Source organism: Myotis myotis, unplaced genomic scaffold, assembly GCF_014108235.1.
Source record: "Myotis myotis isolate mMyoMyo1 unplaced genomic scaffold, mMyoMyo1.p scaffold_m19_p_3, whole genome shotgun sequence".
Lineage (NCBI taxonomy): Eukaryota > Metazoa > Chordata > Mammalia > Chiroptera > Vespertilionidae > Myotis > Myotis myotis.
The window spans coordinates 70,751,020-70,767,720 of NW_023416335.1; the positions used below are offsets into that span (position 1 = coordinate 70,751,020).

General features: G+C 36.0%; 1 pseudogene; it reads right to left on the reverse strand.

The window, feature by feature from the left end:
- Nucleotides 1–15,394: 15,394 nt before the first annotated feature.
- LOC118649531 lies at nt 15,395–15,650 on the reverse strand (annotated as a pseudogene).
- Between the last annotated feature and the right edge of the window lie 1,051 nt (nt 15,651–16,701).

The window sequence follows — 16,701 nt, forward strand, 5'->3', positions numbered from 1 at the left end:
TGTGTACCAGAGCGTGGCAGTCCTGTACACTACAGGGTGGCAGCCTCCAGTCCAGGTCATGCACATACCCAGGTTGTAGGTTTGATCCCCAATCTGGGCACATGCATGTGGGAGACTATGATCGATGTCTGTCTATCTGTCCCTCTCTCTCTCTCCCTCCCTCTCTCTAAAATCAACTGAAAAAAAAAGAACTTTGAGGAGGGAAGATGACCACAGGTTATAAAGGTAAACCCAATATAATCACACATGTCTTTAGAAGTAGAGAACCTTCTCAGCTGTGTTAGAGAGAGGAGATATGATTACAAAAACATTGTCAGAACAATGAAAGTTCATTGACTTGCAAGAGGAGGGTAGAGTGCCATGAGTGAAGGAATGTAGGAAGCCTCTAGAACAGCCGTGGGCAAACTACGGCCCACAGGCCGGATCCGGCCCATTTGAAATGAATAAAACTAAAAAAAAAAAAAAAAGGCCGTACCCTTTTATGTAATGATGTTTACTTTGAATTTATATTAGTTCACACAAACACTCCATCCATGCTTTTGTTCCGGCCCTCCGGTCCAGTTTAAGAACCCATTGTGGCCCTCGAGTCAAAAAGTTTGCCCGCCCCTGCTCTAGAAGCTAGAAAAGGCAAATATGTAAACAGATTCTCAGAGACTCCAGAAAGAAACTCAGCCCTTCCAACATCTTGACTTTAGCCTACTGAGACTCATGCTGGATTTCTGACCTATCTAGGATTATAAGATAATAAACTTTCCTTTTTAAACTAACTAAGTTTGTGGTAATTTTATCACAATAGAAAACGAATATAGGTATTAAAAAATTCTATCACCCAGAATTATACATCTCTATTTTTCCTGACCCTTGCCCAAGCCATAAATCCAAAATATAGATGGCCACCATAGCAGCAAAAGTCAAACCTGATATCAGCAAACCAGCATTTGAAATATTTGACTACCACTACTACCTGTATTATTTTAACCAAGTACATTTATTCACTTGATTGACAAATATTTGAGAGCCTCCTTTGTAAAAGGCAAATGCTATGTGTTGGGACAGAAAATCAAATCAGGTATTGATGCTATCTTGAAGTGGCTTTAAAGTGGGAAACAGGGCAGGAAATCAAGACACAGAAAAGTGTGAAATAATCTAGATAACTGTTAAAGAGAATACTATAGGCACAAATGGTGTTACTTGTGCTAAAACCCACAATACCAAACCTGGGTTTAATACCTGACCTAACTGTTATTCCCTAATTGATTTAAGGAAAAGCACTGTGTAGACTGTTGTAAAAATAATGTGGTATATGGTAAACATCTGTTTTCCTTCTTGAAATCGGGAATTTTGGAGATGCCAGGGAGTGGGTACCTTTGTCACCAGCCAAATAAAACCTTGGGCACCGAGTCTCTAGTGGGCTTCCCTAGGAACAAATGCTTTACATATTTTATTGTATTTTTCATTGCTGATTAAATGACCATGCTTATTTTGCCCGTCATAGGAAGAAGAGAGCATAAGGAAACCTGTATATGGGTTTCTATAGATACTAAATGTCCTGTGTCTTTCTTTCTTGCTTTTCATGTCATATATTTTTTCATTACAATAAACCTTAGCTCTGAATCCATCTAGTGAATCATTAATCATGTAGATGGTTTGGGGGACCTCTGAAAAAGAAAATGTTCTAAATACTCAATAAATTTATTATTGAGGTCTAAATATCTCTAATCAAACTATTTCCACTTGAGTACTGTATTAGAGCTTGCAGGACAGGCAAAGCTAAATAAATAAAATGAAATTCCCATGTAGAAAAGTTGAGAAACTGGGGTTTGAGAAGTGCTTCTGGAAGAATTTCTGGGAGCCTTGAAAGTGCCCGCCAAGGACCTCCCACCAGACACTGTGATTTGGTGCAATATGTTCAAAACTAGTCAGTTTCACAGCTAAGAATGAATCAAGTGCTTCCTTCTGGACTCTGATACTAGTTTCATGATGGTGTATAAAAATAAGTGAAATTAGGTCATCACAAGAAGTTGACATTTAAAAGACTCATAAAAGCAGGACAGCACACGGCACTGTGCTGTATATGGATAACTGCACTCAACAAATTGCTGACCTCTGCCATGTGGACATTGGTTGATGGAAACTGCCTATAAATGCCCCTTTTATCCTGGTAGTAACTATTTCATATATACAACCTGGGCGTATGCTCTGACTAGGAATCAAACCTGTAATCATTAAATGCATGGGATGATACTCAACCAACTGAGCCACACTGGCCAGGGCTATAAACATACCTAATAGAACATGAATGGAAGTGGCATGTCACATCCAGATTCAGTCTCTAAGAAGTGTTTTTCTTCATTGCCTCCTGCCAGAAAGCTGGATAGAAGCCGAAGATGCCAAGATCATGGGGATGGCAAAACCAAAAGAGAGAAAGAGCCCATGTTTTGAACTGTGTCACAAGACAACCAGCTGATCAAAAACACCCATACTGTGCTGTTACAGAAATAAACATTCACAGTTGGAAGATTCTAACATTTTGGGGTTATTTATATGGTGGCTGTTACTCTAACACAGGAATACCTCAAAACATAGCAAAGTAACTGTCTTATAGACTCTTTTTACTTAGCCTCAACATTCAAATACACCTTGACAAAATTTTAGCTCCTGAAGATCCTGTTGCCTATGGATACAGTACGGCCCTGACAAGACAATAATGAGAGGGCTCTTTATGATACAATGCTGTGCATTTCGATCCCAGATCAAAGCAGCTTTTAAAGAATCATAGGCCGAATGGGAATATCCAATATTTAACATAAATTCTTTGATAAACATTTAAGAAGGTTTTAAAACGGATCTATGACACTTCGACAGTACCCATCTCTCACCTAATAATGAGCCCACACAGTCCCTAATGCCTCACACTCTCACTTGTGCTCTCAGTGAATTCTCTCTCATGTTCTCTTCTGCCCTCAATATCTTAATTCCATCATTCCCTCACTTCTTTATCAAAATATGGGCTGCAGTCAGAAATGTGAGCTGCAAAAGCATTAAAATCTCAAAAGGATATTTGTTAAATATAATATATAAGATTATAACAGACTTTTATATATTCAGTAAGTTACATTTCTGTTGTCAAACTGCCATATATATATTTTATTTCCACAACAATAATTTAAGTCATTTCCCTGACTGTTCTGAAGAGCTTAAAAAACAAAAACAGTCTCTATCTGTAGATGCCACAAAATATGAATAATGTATGATATTACATATTATAAGTTTCAATATATTCTTAGTCTTTTCCAGTAAGAAGGGAATGTAATTTGCCTTTAGGAATATGCAAATTAGTGGTATATAATTATTTACTAAATGGATTATTGTGGATTGAACTCATATCAACTCATTGATTTACGAAGAAGACACTGTCTAAATTTTATTTACTGAAAAAATACAGTTTAAATGTTGGATTAGCAGCTAAATATTGATAATATGAAATTTTATAATATGATATGTATTTCTTACCTGATAAAAAAGTTTGACAAGGTAAAATTATTTTCACCAGTTGAAATTTTGTGTTAATGCCTGTGGGGACTGACTGGTAGACTCTGAGAGACAGATGAATGGATTACTCTGACACATGTTTCTGTGAAATAGAGGCTAAAGGACTGTTTTGCTATAGGAACTAAGCAGCCCTGTTCGCCTGCCTCCGTCGGCTTTTATTGTAACAACTAGAGGCCCAGTGCATAAAAATTCATGCACTGGAGGGGGGATCCCTCAGCCTGGCCTGTCCCCTCTCACAGTCTGGGAGACCTCAGGGGCAGGAGGCGACTCAGTGATCAGAGGAAGGCAACGCCCCATCACACCTCTGCTGCTGCCATTGACGGCAGTGCAAGCTTCAGCCGGCCCTGGTTACCTGAGCCTCGGGTGGCCCTGGATGGCTGGGCAGCCACCATCCGAGGCTTTCCTGCACCTCAGGCCCACCCTGGGCAGCTGGGCAGCCGACATCAAGGCGTGCCTGCTCCTTGGGCCGTCCCTGGGTGGCTGGGGGACTGAGCGTGGGTCCGGCCACACTGTGCACCTGCCTTCCACCCCCCCCCCCAGCCAGGCTGAAAGGACTGGGGGACTCCGGTGGGGCTGAGGGGACTGGTCACCTCCATCTTGTGGCTATGGGTGCTGCCATCTTTGTGATGGTATGATGGTCAATTTGCATATTTCATCTTTATTAGATAGGATAGCTTGAACTAAAATTAACTATTAGATACTATCAGCAGGGTAAACACTCTTGAGAAAACACATGTGTCTGTAGTGTCCTTTAAGCAAGGGCATGTCTAACTAACACCTGGGGGCTCTGGCTTGTTTGGAAAAGTGAAGGCAGGGGAAGGCACCTTCAGCCAACGCCTATACCATGCCTCCCCACAAATGCCTAGTAATGATTTTTAAAGATTGTCATTGAAGGATTTTAAAAAATGAATCTTTAGTTTCAAAGAGAAAGTGAGAAATAGACTGTGTTGACTTTATTTTGTGAATATGTGACTCTGTAGCAGCTTCAGAATGACAACACTAGAATAATGTGGAATTTATCTGTAGCAGAGTTGAAATTGTGCCACATTCTTCCACCATTATTTCTTCCCATACCAGAAAAATAGGTAGAATAGAATAAATAACCATTAAAGAATATTTCCTTATTTAAAACAAAAAGAAAAATATCTTGACAGCTTTTGGGAAATATATTTTTTCACATTTACTCTCCACATTTATGACAGGAAGTATGAAAAATAATACATGATTTACAGTAGTAAAGATTATATATTGGGAGATTTGAGTTTCCAGGATAATTTCTATGTTAGAAGGTCCATAAACTTCTGATTTTAAAAACAATAAGATTTTTCTAGAATTTAGATGATATGCACATTGTAAGTTTCTAAATAAAATCAAACCACCCTACTGTGATTTATATTGCTCTGAATAATACATTTGAATTATTTTAATGATACATTTGAGCTGCTTTTAATGTATCTTATATTAATAATCCTTCACTTTCTTTTAAATTATTTTTATAATACTTATACAAACTCTGCTTTTCTCTTTGTGTAACAAAGTCAAGTTCTGAATTCCAAAATGAGCACCTGTCAATCCAGGCAGAATAATATTAGTAGGTGCTGTTTTCCCATTTTGTATCTTTGTCACAGAAGTGTATCCAGAAATATTTGGGCTTATACTGTACAGTGTGTCCCTCAGGTCCCTTTTCATGATTCATCATAATATGGGAGTAACTTACACAGGAAAAGCACAAAAAGTACTATGTAAAGCATAACCCATTCATCATTTAGCTTATTGTCACATGAAACGATTTTCCATTGAATGTGCAGTAGGGAGGAAATCCAGCTCAACACTAAGCCAATGCATTAGAAGGAGGCCTGGTTTTTGTAGGATGAATTCATTTCTTTCAGGGTCAATATGCTCATTTTCCATTAGAAACGGAGTTTTCAAGTGTATGTGCAAAATATTGATCGTTAACATAAGTTTCCTTAAACTCTATGCTGACATACTCAAGAAGATACCACACTCACAAACTAGGTTACACATGATATTAATGTTTTATAGAAAAAATGCTCTGAGAGTGACACAGCAAAACTTAGAACAGTGAAAAAAATAGTGATGGCACCTAGTAAATTTAGTTGAATAAATTAGAAATAGGTGATGAGGGAATAAGGTAATGAATGCATTAATGATGATGTGGTTTATTTAGTAACTCACCAGTAATTAGGCAGCAGCAATTAAAATGACTTTCCTGAGCAAGTAACACATATTTCTGAGTATAAAAAAGGAATCATTTCACTCCTCCCTAATCATCCATATTGTTTAATTAAACTAAGTTACTTTGACACGAATCCAGCATGAAGAGAGGCTGGTTTAACTGGATGCAGAAGACAGAAGAGAAGCTGTGAGTTAGCTGACTCGTTCTCTGAGTGCTTTTTTTTTCACAAGGCAATCGGGATATTTTCCTTCGATGAAAACATAGCTCAGTAAATGTGATGTTATATACCTCAACTGGATCACAATGTACTGCTGCTGTACCTTCATTTACAATTGCTTTTATTTTTAGGGGGCAAGTAATGAAGGGAAGTTATATCTCAAGGCAACATTTGAACAAGCCAAATGAGCACAAAGCAGTTCCATCCCCAGGCAAAGGTTTGGTGCTTTTAGAGATCCTTAACAGCTCGCTATGTTTATCAGGGCAGAGCTTGATCCTTCTAGTTGCTTTTGCCTAAGTTGGAGCTTGATTCCTATAGGTTTACTTAAACCTAAAACTAATATTCAGAAGAAGGAATTCTTAATACTGGCTAAATAGTTTACCTTAATTAAAGAGATAAAAGATAATAGTAAGAATAAAAATGTTTGTGTGTATGTGTGTATGTGTGTGTGTGTGTGTGTGTGTGTGTTTGCAGTTCTCACTATCAAGAATATATATATATATTATATATATTACATATATATATATATATATATATAATTTCACATATATAATGTAATAGTAGACTCTTCACCAAGACATGCTTAGTTTGACTTCTGATTCCTCCTTTTCAGGATAAAAAAAAAATCACAGTAACAGAGTTTTAGTAAGTATACAAGCTGGCATCTGTTCTTTCCCTTCATTTCTCAAAACAAGGTGTCATAAACAGAACTCTAAAATATTCTAACATATATTTGAAAAAATTATTGATATTTATAAGTAGATTAAATGTGCTTCCATCACCCCTTAATTTGCTTATGTTTTAAGCTACATTGCTATTATATTGATTCTTTGTAACTTAGAGATAACAGAACCTCAGATTTTTTCTTTTCACATTTTTCATGCACAGTCAAGCCTCTCACTAAGCTTTCTTACTGAACAGCTACTTAATAGGTTCACAGATTTTTTTTTCAGAAGCAAATATTTATTGGACCAACATTTTGATGCCTTATGTATTATTTAACATGGGAGCAGAAATATCCTAGTATGGTTTCATATAGAAGCAGAAAAATATGTGATATGAGTCCCCAGTCATTGATCCAAAGTCAAATATCAGTAAATGATAGAGCCAGGATGAGAACCCAGTACTTGTAACTATGCTATTCAAAGTATTGGGAGCTAGTTATCAGGACCAGTTTACCCTTTGACAGAAAATGTTTAGTTCACTCTGCTTTTCAAGGTGCATACAAAGAAAGCCCAGGTTCTCAGGAAATAATGAGCTCAGAATGCCAACTTTTACTGCAGATAAACTGTTTACAATTGAAGTGATTGCTATGGAAATGTATGCCCTTGCCTCTAAATATACCCAAACTATAGTGAAAAGGAAAAGGCTAGGCAACAATCCAAAACATTCATGAAAATAAGAAAATATTTCACTCAAAAACAGTAAATTTGTATGTAGGTGTGGGAGGAAAATAAACAAAGAATTATCATCCACACATGTTTATCAGAATTTATTTTTAAGCTAGGTAGCTTGCCTTTAAACTACCACCTTTGTAAAACATCATCAGTATGTCCTTGATTTAAAAACATAGTGTTTTGCAATGTGTGCTGACATTACCAAAACCAAGTGAAAGACAAAGCAGAAGTTACACACTGCTTTGCAAAAGTGTACATTTTCCCATTCTTAAGGACAAAACATGCCTTTGACAGACACCATATAACATCACTGCAAGTTTAAAACAAGTAAGGGCAGGCCACAAACACTGGTCTTCAACATCAAATAAACACTGAAGGAAATAGGTTTACATTACTTCTGTAAGCCAAACTCATCCCTGCTAATAAGTTTTGTTTAGCCAAAGTAGAATTTTTGTTTGACTTTGGCTGGGTTGGGTTTGTCATTTTTAAATTGTAACATCTTTGGTACAGTTGGGGGAAGGGCCCTGTTCTTTCACATTTTCTGACAGCAACACCATTTATTCCTTCTCTAAAGCTAGGCCACCTTACCCGTTTGAATTGGAAGTTACTTGTGGCGGCTGTTTTATATTAAGCTCATCAGACCTATTTGGCAGAGTCTTTCAAAGGCAGAACAGAAAACAGGTAAGCAGATGAGTTGAGGACATTTCAGTTGGAAAACATGACACAGTGACTAGAATTCTGATGTGTAGAGGAATTGGTAACTCAAAAAATGTAGGTTAAGATCAGATCATAGAATATTTTACACTACAACTAAGTCATTGGGATTAATAACCAGTGAGAGTAGAAATTTATCACCAAGCCCCTGCTCATTTTTTCTTAAACTCAACTCTATACAACATTAGAATTTCAAAATATTGAAAAAGGTTTAGGAGCTTGAATTATGAAAGAAATTTGATTTTTTTTTATTTCTCTTTCACTAATATCCAGTACCAATTTATTGTTTATAAGTAGCTAAATTACCTTTAAAGAGAATATCTATTACCTTGATTGCCAAAAGTGACTTTTCACTTATATTTAAAAAACAAACAAACAAAAACCTCTTCATACAATTAGGTTGAAAACAGTAGTTAACATTTCTTGGGGATTGCCAATGACAACACTAACATGGTGCCATAGGAATTTCTTCTGTTTCCCCCCCCCACCCTACCCCACCCCACCCCCAAACGCATCAGTCTGAACAATCACATGAGCAGGAACATTTCTTCACAAGAGCCAAGGATTGTAGGTGAGGGGTTACAACACTTGGTGAAGCACAGAAATAAAAAAAATAAAAAATAAAAAAAAAGATGGCAAAATGGGCTTAGGAAAAGGTAATTTATACTATTACACTACCCCCGTCGCTTCCTTCCCGAAGCCTAGGCAGCTCAACTCAGAGAGATTGACATCTTTGGGTTGGAGGAGAGAAAAGTGAGCACCAAGAGCCCTGACTCGCTCCCTGGCTAGGTGGCTCCCTGCGGGCTTCCACAAACCCACATGCCTGTAAGCCCAGCGCCTGCAGGTCCAGCGACCCCAGGCAGCTCCCATGACCGCGAGTGGCTTCCATAATTGCGCTCCTAGCGAGCTGCAGGTAACCCAGGCTCCAGACTTACCCCAGTAGTCGCCATCTCAGCTCCCATAGCCCCTGGTGGCTCCCTAACACCAGGCTTCAGAGAGCTCTCTCCCCTGAATCCAGGAGCCCAGCACTTCAGTGTCTGCCTGCTCCCGCAGCCCCAGGTGGTTCCCATTACACCAGTTAGGGTCCTGAGTGCACACCAGGTTCCTGGCAAGCACCTAGGGATCCAGACCCACCCGCCTAAGCTGCCCCCTGCCGGCTCTGGTGATCCTCGAAGCCCACTGTCCCTAGGAAGCTCAGGAGGCACCAGGCCCTTCTGCAGCCGTAGGCAGCCAGCAGGGCATCCCTCAATCTGAGGCCCCAGGCTCACCCAGAGCCTCTGCTCCTGCAGCACTTGTGCACTGATAGTGGGAATGCAAATTGGTGCAGCCACGGTGGAAAACAGTATGGGTTCTTCCAAAAATTAAAAAATGAACTACCACATAATCCAGCAATTATATTAGCGGTTTCTGTTTGTTTTCAGGCTCTGTAGCAATTACACAGAGAGGGTATTTTTCTTAAGGAAACCAAATCACTGTTCCCAAAAGAGAGCTGTATCCTTCATGTTCAATGTGGGAGACTGTTTCCTCACAATTATATCAGCTTTATGCATTATTGAACTTTTGCATTACCTTAATCCCATAAAACTTCTTGGAGGTATCTAGAAAAGTTTTTAATAGCAAACAAATACTTAATTTGAAACTCAATCATTTTCATATCTACTAATAAAGAGTATATAATTGGCCAGCAAGTGATGCCTAAAATTTATTATGCTATTTTTATTTATACTAAATTTTTTATACTCTGTAAGTATATTACTAAATTTTTTATTTGTATTTCAAAATATTAATCTTCCACTCTAGTCTGAACTCTTGACTTACTGGGGGAAGGGGAGACAAAAAGAGATTAACCAAAGAACTTATATGCATAACCCATGGACATAGATAATAGGGTGGTGAAGGCCTGTGGGAAGGGGGGAGTCAGGTGGGGAGTCAAAGGGGGAAAAATGGGGGACATATATAATACTTGAACAATAAAGATAAAAAATAAATAAATAGCTGCCACGCTTTACTTTCACACTCAGCCTTCCATTAAACTGCCTATTTTGGAATTCAATACAATACAGTTCAGGTAAATACAAATTTAATTTTTTTTCTATTTACACTTCAGAAAGATTTTTAAATTATTTTCAAAATAATTTTAAATTTAATCATTAAGCTTATCCGGACTACTATGAAATTTCATTTTCTACTTTCTAAAGTTGAAGCATTTCTGCCTGCGCTTAGTTTCCAAAATATGGCCACCTCAACCACATTATTCTACTTTTGTCTTCTAATTTTCTTCTATTTTATATACAACCAAGTTATTTTTCAATAAAATATTATAATATACATTCACTCAATTCAATGATATTGTATTCAATGGATGAGGCATGACCCTACTGAAAAAGTGGCCCACCCTTTAAATTAATGAAATTATATTTTCTGTGGTTTATAAAAGAACTATAAAACCTGTCCTTTATGAGTTAATTGGGGGAAATTTACACTATATTGCTAGACAAATACTGAACTAAATACTTAGAATTCAAAAACTCAGAATGCAGAAATCTTAATATTTAATCAAATAAAAGTCTGTATCATATAAAAATAGAAATCTGATTTATTCCGACCCAACAGTTTACTATATCTCAGGCTAACATTAATTTAAGGCATATTGTGAGCTGTTTTATGGACTTTACATGTTTTAACTCTCAGGGAGTCTTCTCACCCTCATTCTACAGAAATAAATACTGAGACTCAGAAAGGTTTATCAACTTATCCAAATTTACCCTGCAAATAAGTGGCAAGGCAGGGGCTGAATTCAGGAAGTCTAACACAATGCCATGCTTATCATTACTGCATTACACTATCTCTCACAAGGGCTTGTCATATGTTTGCAGTTTTGTTTTTTTGCAATTAACACAAATTAATTCATCAGTTCTCTTGGACAAAAGCCAGTTTGGGAAGAGGAATCAGTTACAATGGGTGAATGTGGCATAGGAGGTAGAGAGAAGGGAAAGATTTCAAGTGGAAGGCATGTGGGATTTGACATTTCAGAATACAGATTATATATATATATATACATATACATATACATATACATATACATATACATATACATATACATATACATACATATAATTTTTTTTTCTATGGGGAGTCATAAAATTTGGAGAACTCAAAATTTAGTTTCATTTGAGTGAGAGAGGACAGAGTTCTCATTATTGGTTCCTACCATTCCCTTTTTGCCAAGATGTGACTTATCTCATCACTAAGGTAGTTACTGGTGCTGTAAACCAGTATTTCCTAGTATCTGTTCTGGAAACATGACAGGGGTGTACTTCCTAGTCCCTTTGAAGTTACATGAAATGAGAGCAGAAACAATGTGTACATCTTCTTCATGGAAGAATCAGCCACCCTCCCTTCTCTCTACTATGCTGATAGAAGCATATGTCATGGTAAAGTCTCCATTGATCTGGTCCCCAGAAAACTTCAAAAGAACTGAGCCCTCCTGAAAATGCCCATAGAGCAAATAGATTGCATTGCAAGAAATAAACTTGTCCTAGCCAGTTTTGCTCAGTGGGTAGAGCGTTGGCCTGCAAACTGAAAGGTCCCAGGTTCTATTCTGGTCAAGGGCACATGCCCAGGTTGTGGGCTTGATCCCCAGTGGGGGACTTGCAGGAGCAGCCGATCCATGATTCTCTCTCATCATGGATGTTTCTATCTCTCTCTCCGTCTTCCTTCCTCTCTGAAATCAATAAAAATCTATTTTTTAAAAAAGAAGTAAACTTATCTTCTAATAAGCCATTTAGGGTTTGGTTGTTATAACAACTTTACTTAGCCTATCCTGAATGATATACTCTCAAAGCACCAACAGATGTCTAGAAAATGTCTATTTTAGCAATAACATGGTCATAAAATTGTAAGGAGGATTTTATTTTTAATAAACCTAAGTGAATGTCATAATGATTAGACAGTGTTTCTAAAAATTAACTTTTAAAGTGGATCCTACAGTAACAACAAAAACAGTAAAATCCCATTTTCAATTAACTTTATAGTATTTCCATTAATGAAAATGTACGTGGATGTAAGTCATGATATATCTCCCAATCAGAGGTATTTTCCAAACAAATTAAGGGGACAATATGGTATCTTCCATTGATTATGATATCCACATTATAGATCTCTTTAATCTTGAGTAATCCTGGAATGACTACCTCCCATTATCAGTTAAAACAATATCTTTCTTTTAAGAATATCTCTCAATTTCCCAACTTGACTGATGTTATTGAGGCAGAAAAGACAGAGGGGGAAGAGGGATGGGTTTTCTAGAGAGAGTAATGATAATCTATAGAGAAAATACAATGGAGTTTAATTTTCTAGGAATTAATTTATAATGTCAACCAATTAAAATTTTTCTTTTATCTGCACACATTTATTATGTGTGGGAACACTTTATTATACATAGTTATAAATTACAGGAGTAAGAATAATCTGGTTTAAAGGTTTAAAAACCTTCTCTTATAGTGTAAACACACTAATTCTTTGTGTACTCCTATTGTAAAAACAGCAAGAGCCTGATTCTATAACGAGTAAACCATTCTGAATTACCATGTGAATGTTGAATAAAATTTCAGGGCCTCAGGAGCTCATACTATATAACAGGATGAGCTAATTAATTCACTTGAGCAAATACCTTATTTTAAAATTCAGGTTATGTTTTGAAAAATTGTGTCTAACATATTATTTGTTTTCCCCTTTGATCTCCATTTTCACCTGAATAGTTAAAGATTTCAGATACACTACTTTAGTTTCATAATATTACTATGAATGTACATTGAATGAACAAAATATACTAGAGGATGGCCTAGAATAAATAAGTTTTATAGTCTCCAACTAGAAGTTTTGTTTTCTGAGCACCTGACTTTGCTTTCCCTATTTTTAAATTGTCTTAATCCATGAAATTCTTCATTTTGCAAATATCTACATCGTTACTCTTATTTTAGTCTAATATTTTGTGTATATTATTCCTTTGATTCCATTAATTTTTAATTAAGAACATAAACTTTTAACATGGGATATACTATTTTTATTTTATATTCAATATTGAATATTCTACATGAAGAATGGTTTTACACAACTGTCTGTTCTCTCTCTTCTTGGCCCCCCTTCATTGATTCCTTTTTGCTGAAATGTTTGTTACAAAATCAGGGATGAAAATAATAAATTATAAAAATACGAAGGTTATTACAGTGTTTTTTAAATTCCTTAATTCTTTTCTAAACAAACTAAAATGATATGTTAGAAAAATAGACCAAAATCCTAAAAGAAATCAGAATAATTTTTGACATCTTGATATTAAGAAAAAAATTAATATCAAGGAAATTAACTTTGTGAATTTATGTTTGTAACTTTTGATGTATTATATAAAATATAAAAATCAAGCTATTCATCTAATAAATGCTTAGATATTTTATATGACTTGAGGAGAGACTCATTTATATTTCTTGTCAAAAAATGTCAAAGAACTGTAAATGGGCAAATAAGATGATGCATCTATTAAATGGCATCTGGGGATGGATTGTCAAGTGCATCCTTGGCATTTTCTAATTCTGTAGGAATGTGTATCTCTGACTGACTTTGATTGACTAGTCCATTTTATAGTTCTGTAGGAATAGAAATTAATTTATAGAAAACATTGTAATGCAAATGCTTTTACCTGTGACAATTCAAATGAATTTTGCCCAGTAGAAGAGAAAAAAATTTTGAAGGTCAAATTCTCATTGGTTTTAACTCCTTACCATTTTCTTCGTTTAAAAAAAAATGAGTTTGATGAACTCTTTGACACATGTTCACTTAGTATGTGCACAAGAGTCATGTTTATACATTTTTTATAATAATGTAAAATTTCTACCTGAAAGAAGTCAACTATAAAAGATACTATTCTCCCTTAAACAAAGGAGAGGAGATGAAATAGAACTTGTGATCTCTTATTTACAAATGACTATTTGGCATCCAAATCCCCTGCATTGTTGAAAAACCTTCTGAAACAGTGATTTTGATTTTATATGTTCTGTGAGAAACTTGTCTTCAGAAACACTGAAGCCCAAACACTGCTGTAACTGAAGTTGGGTGAAGGTTCCTCTCAGCCACTTCCCAGTGAGGACTGCTTGAGGGGCTTCCTCTGAAGTTTAAAGGAAAAGTCACAATGCTCGAGCCCAGAGGAGCTCAAGTGGAAAGTTAGTATCCTGGCAATTCCAGATGCTATCTAAAATTGAAAGAGTACACAGAATTGGAGGGTCAGAGGATGGTTGGTGTTAGGCGCAATTAAGAATTTTCTTCAAGGTACGGTCATCTCGGCTGAAATATTTACCCTATGATACAATGACTACCTCTATTTCATATTTCTTTCTCATATTTTAAATAAGTATGTAATTAGAAGACATCACATTTGCTTTCCGAAGATCAAATATGTTCACATTATCATAAAGCTTATTTTGTCTTTAGGAACTTTTTGAGAATTGTTAAGAATATTTCACTCTCTTGACAGTAATATAAGATTTTATATCTGTGCTTTTCCTTAGAAAGTGCTGCAAAAACTGTAATTTGTCACTTCGATCAAGACATTTCTTTCCCTCTGATGTGTAAATATTTCTGAATAGGCATCATTGAAAGCTATCACAAATAAAGCCATCTTGTGTTTTGGGTGGCATATTTAAAGCTGTGCATATGATCAAGGGGACTACAAAACTGACTCAAACAAAATACATATGAAACTTAAAAAGAATGCTAAATTAGAAGGCATGTTCTAAAATTAGGAAAGTAGCAAAAAGTATAAGTTAATGGGTAGCATAAAGTATTCAAATCAAATTAGATAATTGCCTGTATGGAGTGCATTTAGAAGTTAAGTGGAAATATGCTAATTTAAATTGGCATTTAAAATAAAGAGGCATTTTCTTAATATCTGGAACATTTTTTTCTAATAAGTGAAGTAAAGGAAACTTAGAGTAGATTCAGAGTCAAAGGTTGACTATTAGTAATCTTTAGTATAATGGCCTTACACACCTCTTTCTGTAAGTAGTGATGGCATTGTTCATTTGATCCTGCCTCTTGCTATTAATATCCTATTAATACTTGCAAAAGATCTTATCCTAGCAGGTTTTAGACAATTTCAGTTAAATTCTGTCACATCTTTGATCATGTAAAGAAAACATGCCCAGTTACAAGTAGACTTAACATTTTTCTTAAGGCACATTCTTCTTTTGTTTTGTTTTGTTGTTGTTTTGGTATGTAAATTAACCCATTTACTATAGGTTAGCAATGTTTCAAATTGTGGCGCTTCTATTGGTCCTTCAGCCTGCTGATGGCAGACTTCACTGTGATGGCAGAAGTGGTGCTGTGGGTCCAGGCACTACCAGCTAGTTTTCATGCAGGAACCACAGCGCCAGATCCCCACAACTCCTGTCTTCACCTTGGTTTTGCTACACAAGGAGCAAGTATACTTTGCATACTGGCTGATTTCAATTTTCCTGAGGGAGGCACCATGACTAGTCCTGTGTTTACTGGTAATTCCAATCTTTTTGGTGCATTTAGCCATGTTGCCGGAAACTATTCTCTACAAAATATAGAAAATACATTGTATTTTCTTCATCGTGCACAAGGGTAATATTATAGTGCCACACGAAATGGCTCCAAACATTCATAGAACTTTTTTCTACCTAAGTGCAGTAGTATTCTGTTCTGCTCAGAGATTCTGATTGGCTTAAACCAAGTAAAAAAAGAAAAAACAAGACAATGAATTACTTGGAGAGAGGAGAATGTCAAATATATTTTGACAACAGAGAAATAGACTAAAGCCACATTTTGAGTTAACACAAAAGGAAATTTCATAACTCCTATTTCAAGAGAATAAATTCTCATTTTAGTATTTTGGAGGCATCCATTTAAAATATATCTGGCTATATATTATTTATATAATCTCTCTTACCATCCTTTCAAAATGATTATAATGAATAAGTAAATGTTAAAACATATAGTAACAGATAATTAAAACAAAAGTTAAGTGGAACACGTTCCCTGGTTTATAGCCTTCTAATCATTTCCCACTGAATACAAAATAAATCCCAGCTTCAAATAGAGATAACAATGCCATTTAAAACCAGGTTCCCATTTCATCCTTGATCCTCAGCTCATGAAACTTTCCTTCATTTACTAATTCATAAGCTTATTCTCAACCCCCAGCCCTTGGCAATACTTTCTCCTCTGCCTGGGGACTGGTTTTCTATTCCTTGACATGTTTGGCTTTAAAAAAATTGAATCTTAGAATAATATTGAACTTCTTAAGAAGCATTTTGTAAACATTCTGTTTTACTTAAGCATAATAAGTACTGCATTCTTTTTTCTCTCTTCAAAGACATGTGTCTTTAGTGTCTGTGTTTTGTTTTTTCAAATGTTGCAGACCTTTGGGGCAATATGGCCATAAAATGAGTTTTCTTGGGTCACAATCAATAGCTAGCACAACATTTTTTTTTAATCAATTTACTGCCAGTATTTTAAAAGAAGTAAATTTCAAATAATTATCCTGATTTCTGACTTTATTACTCCCCCCTCTCCCCACCCACTCCCCCCACCCCCGCCGCAAAAAAAAA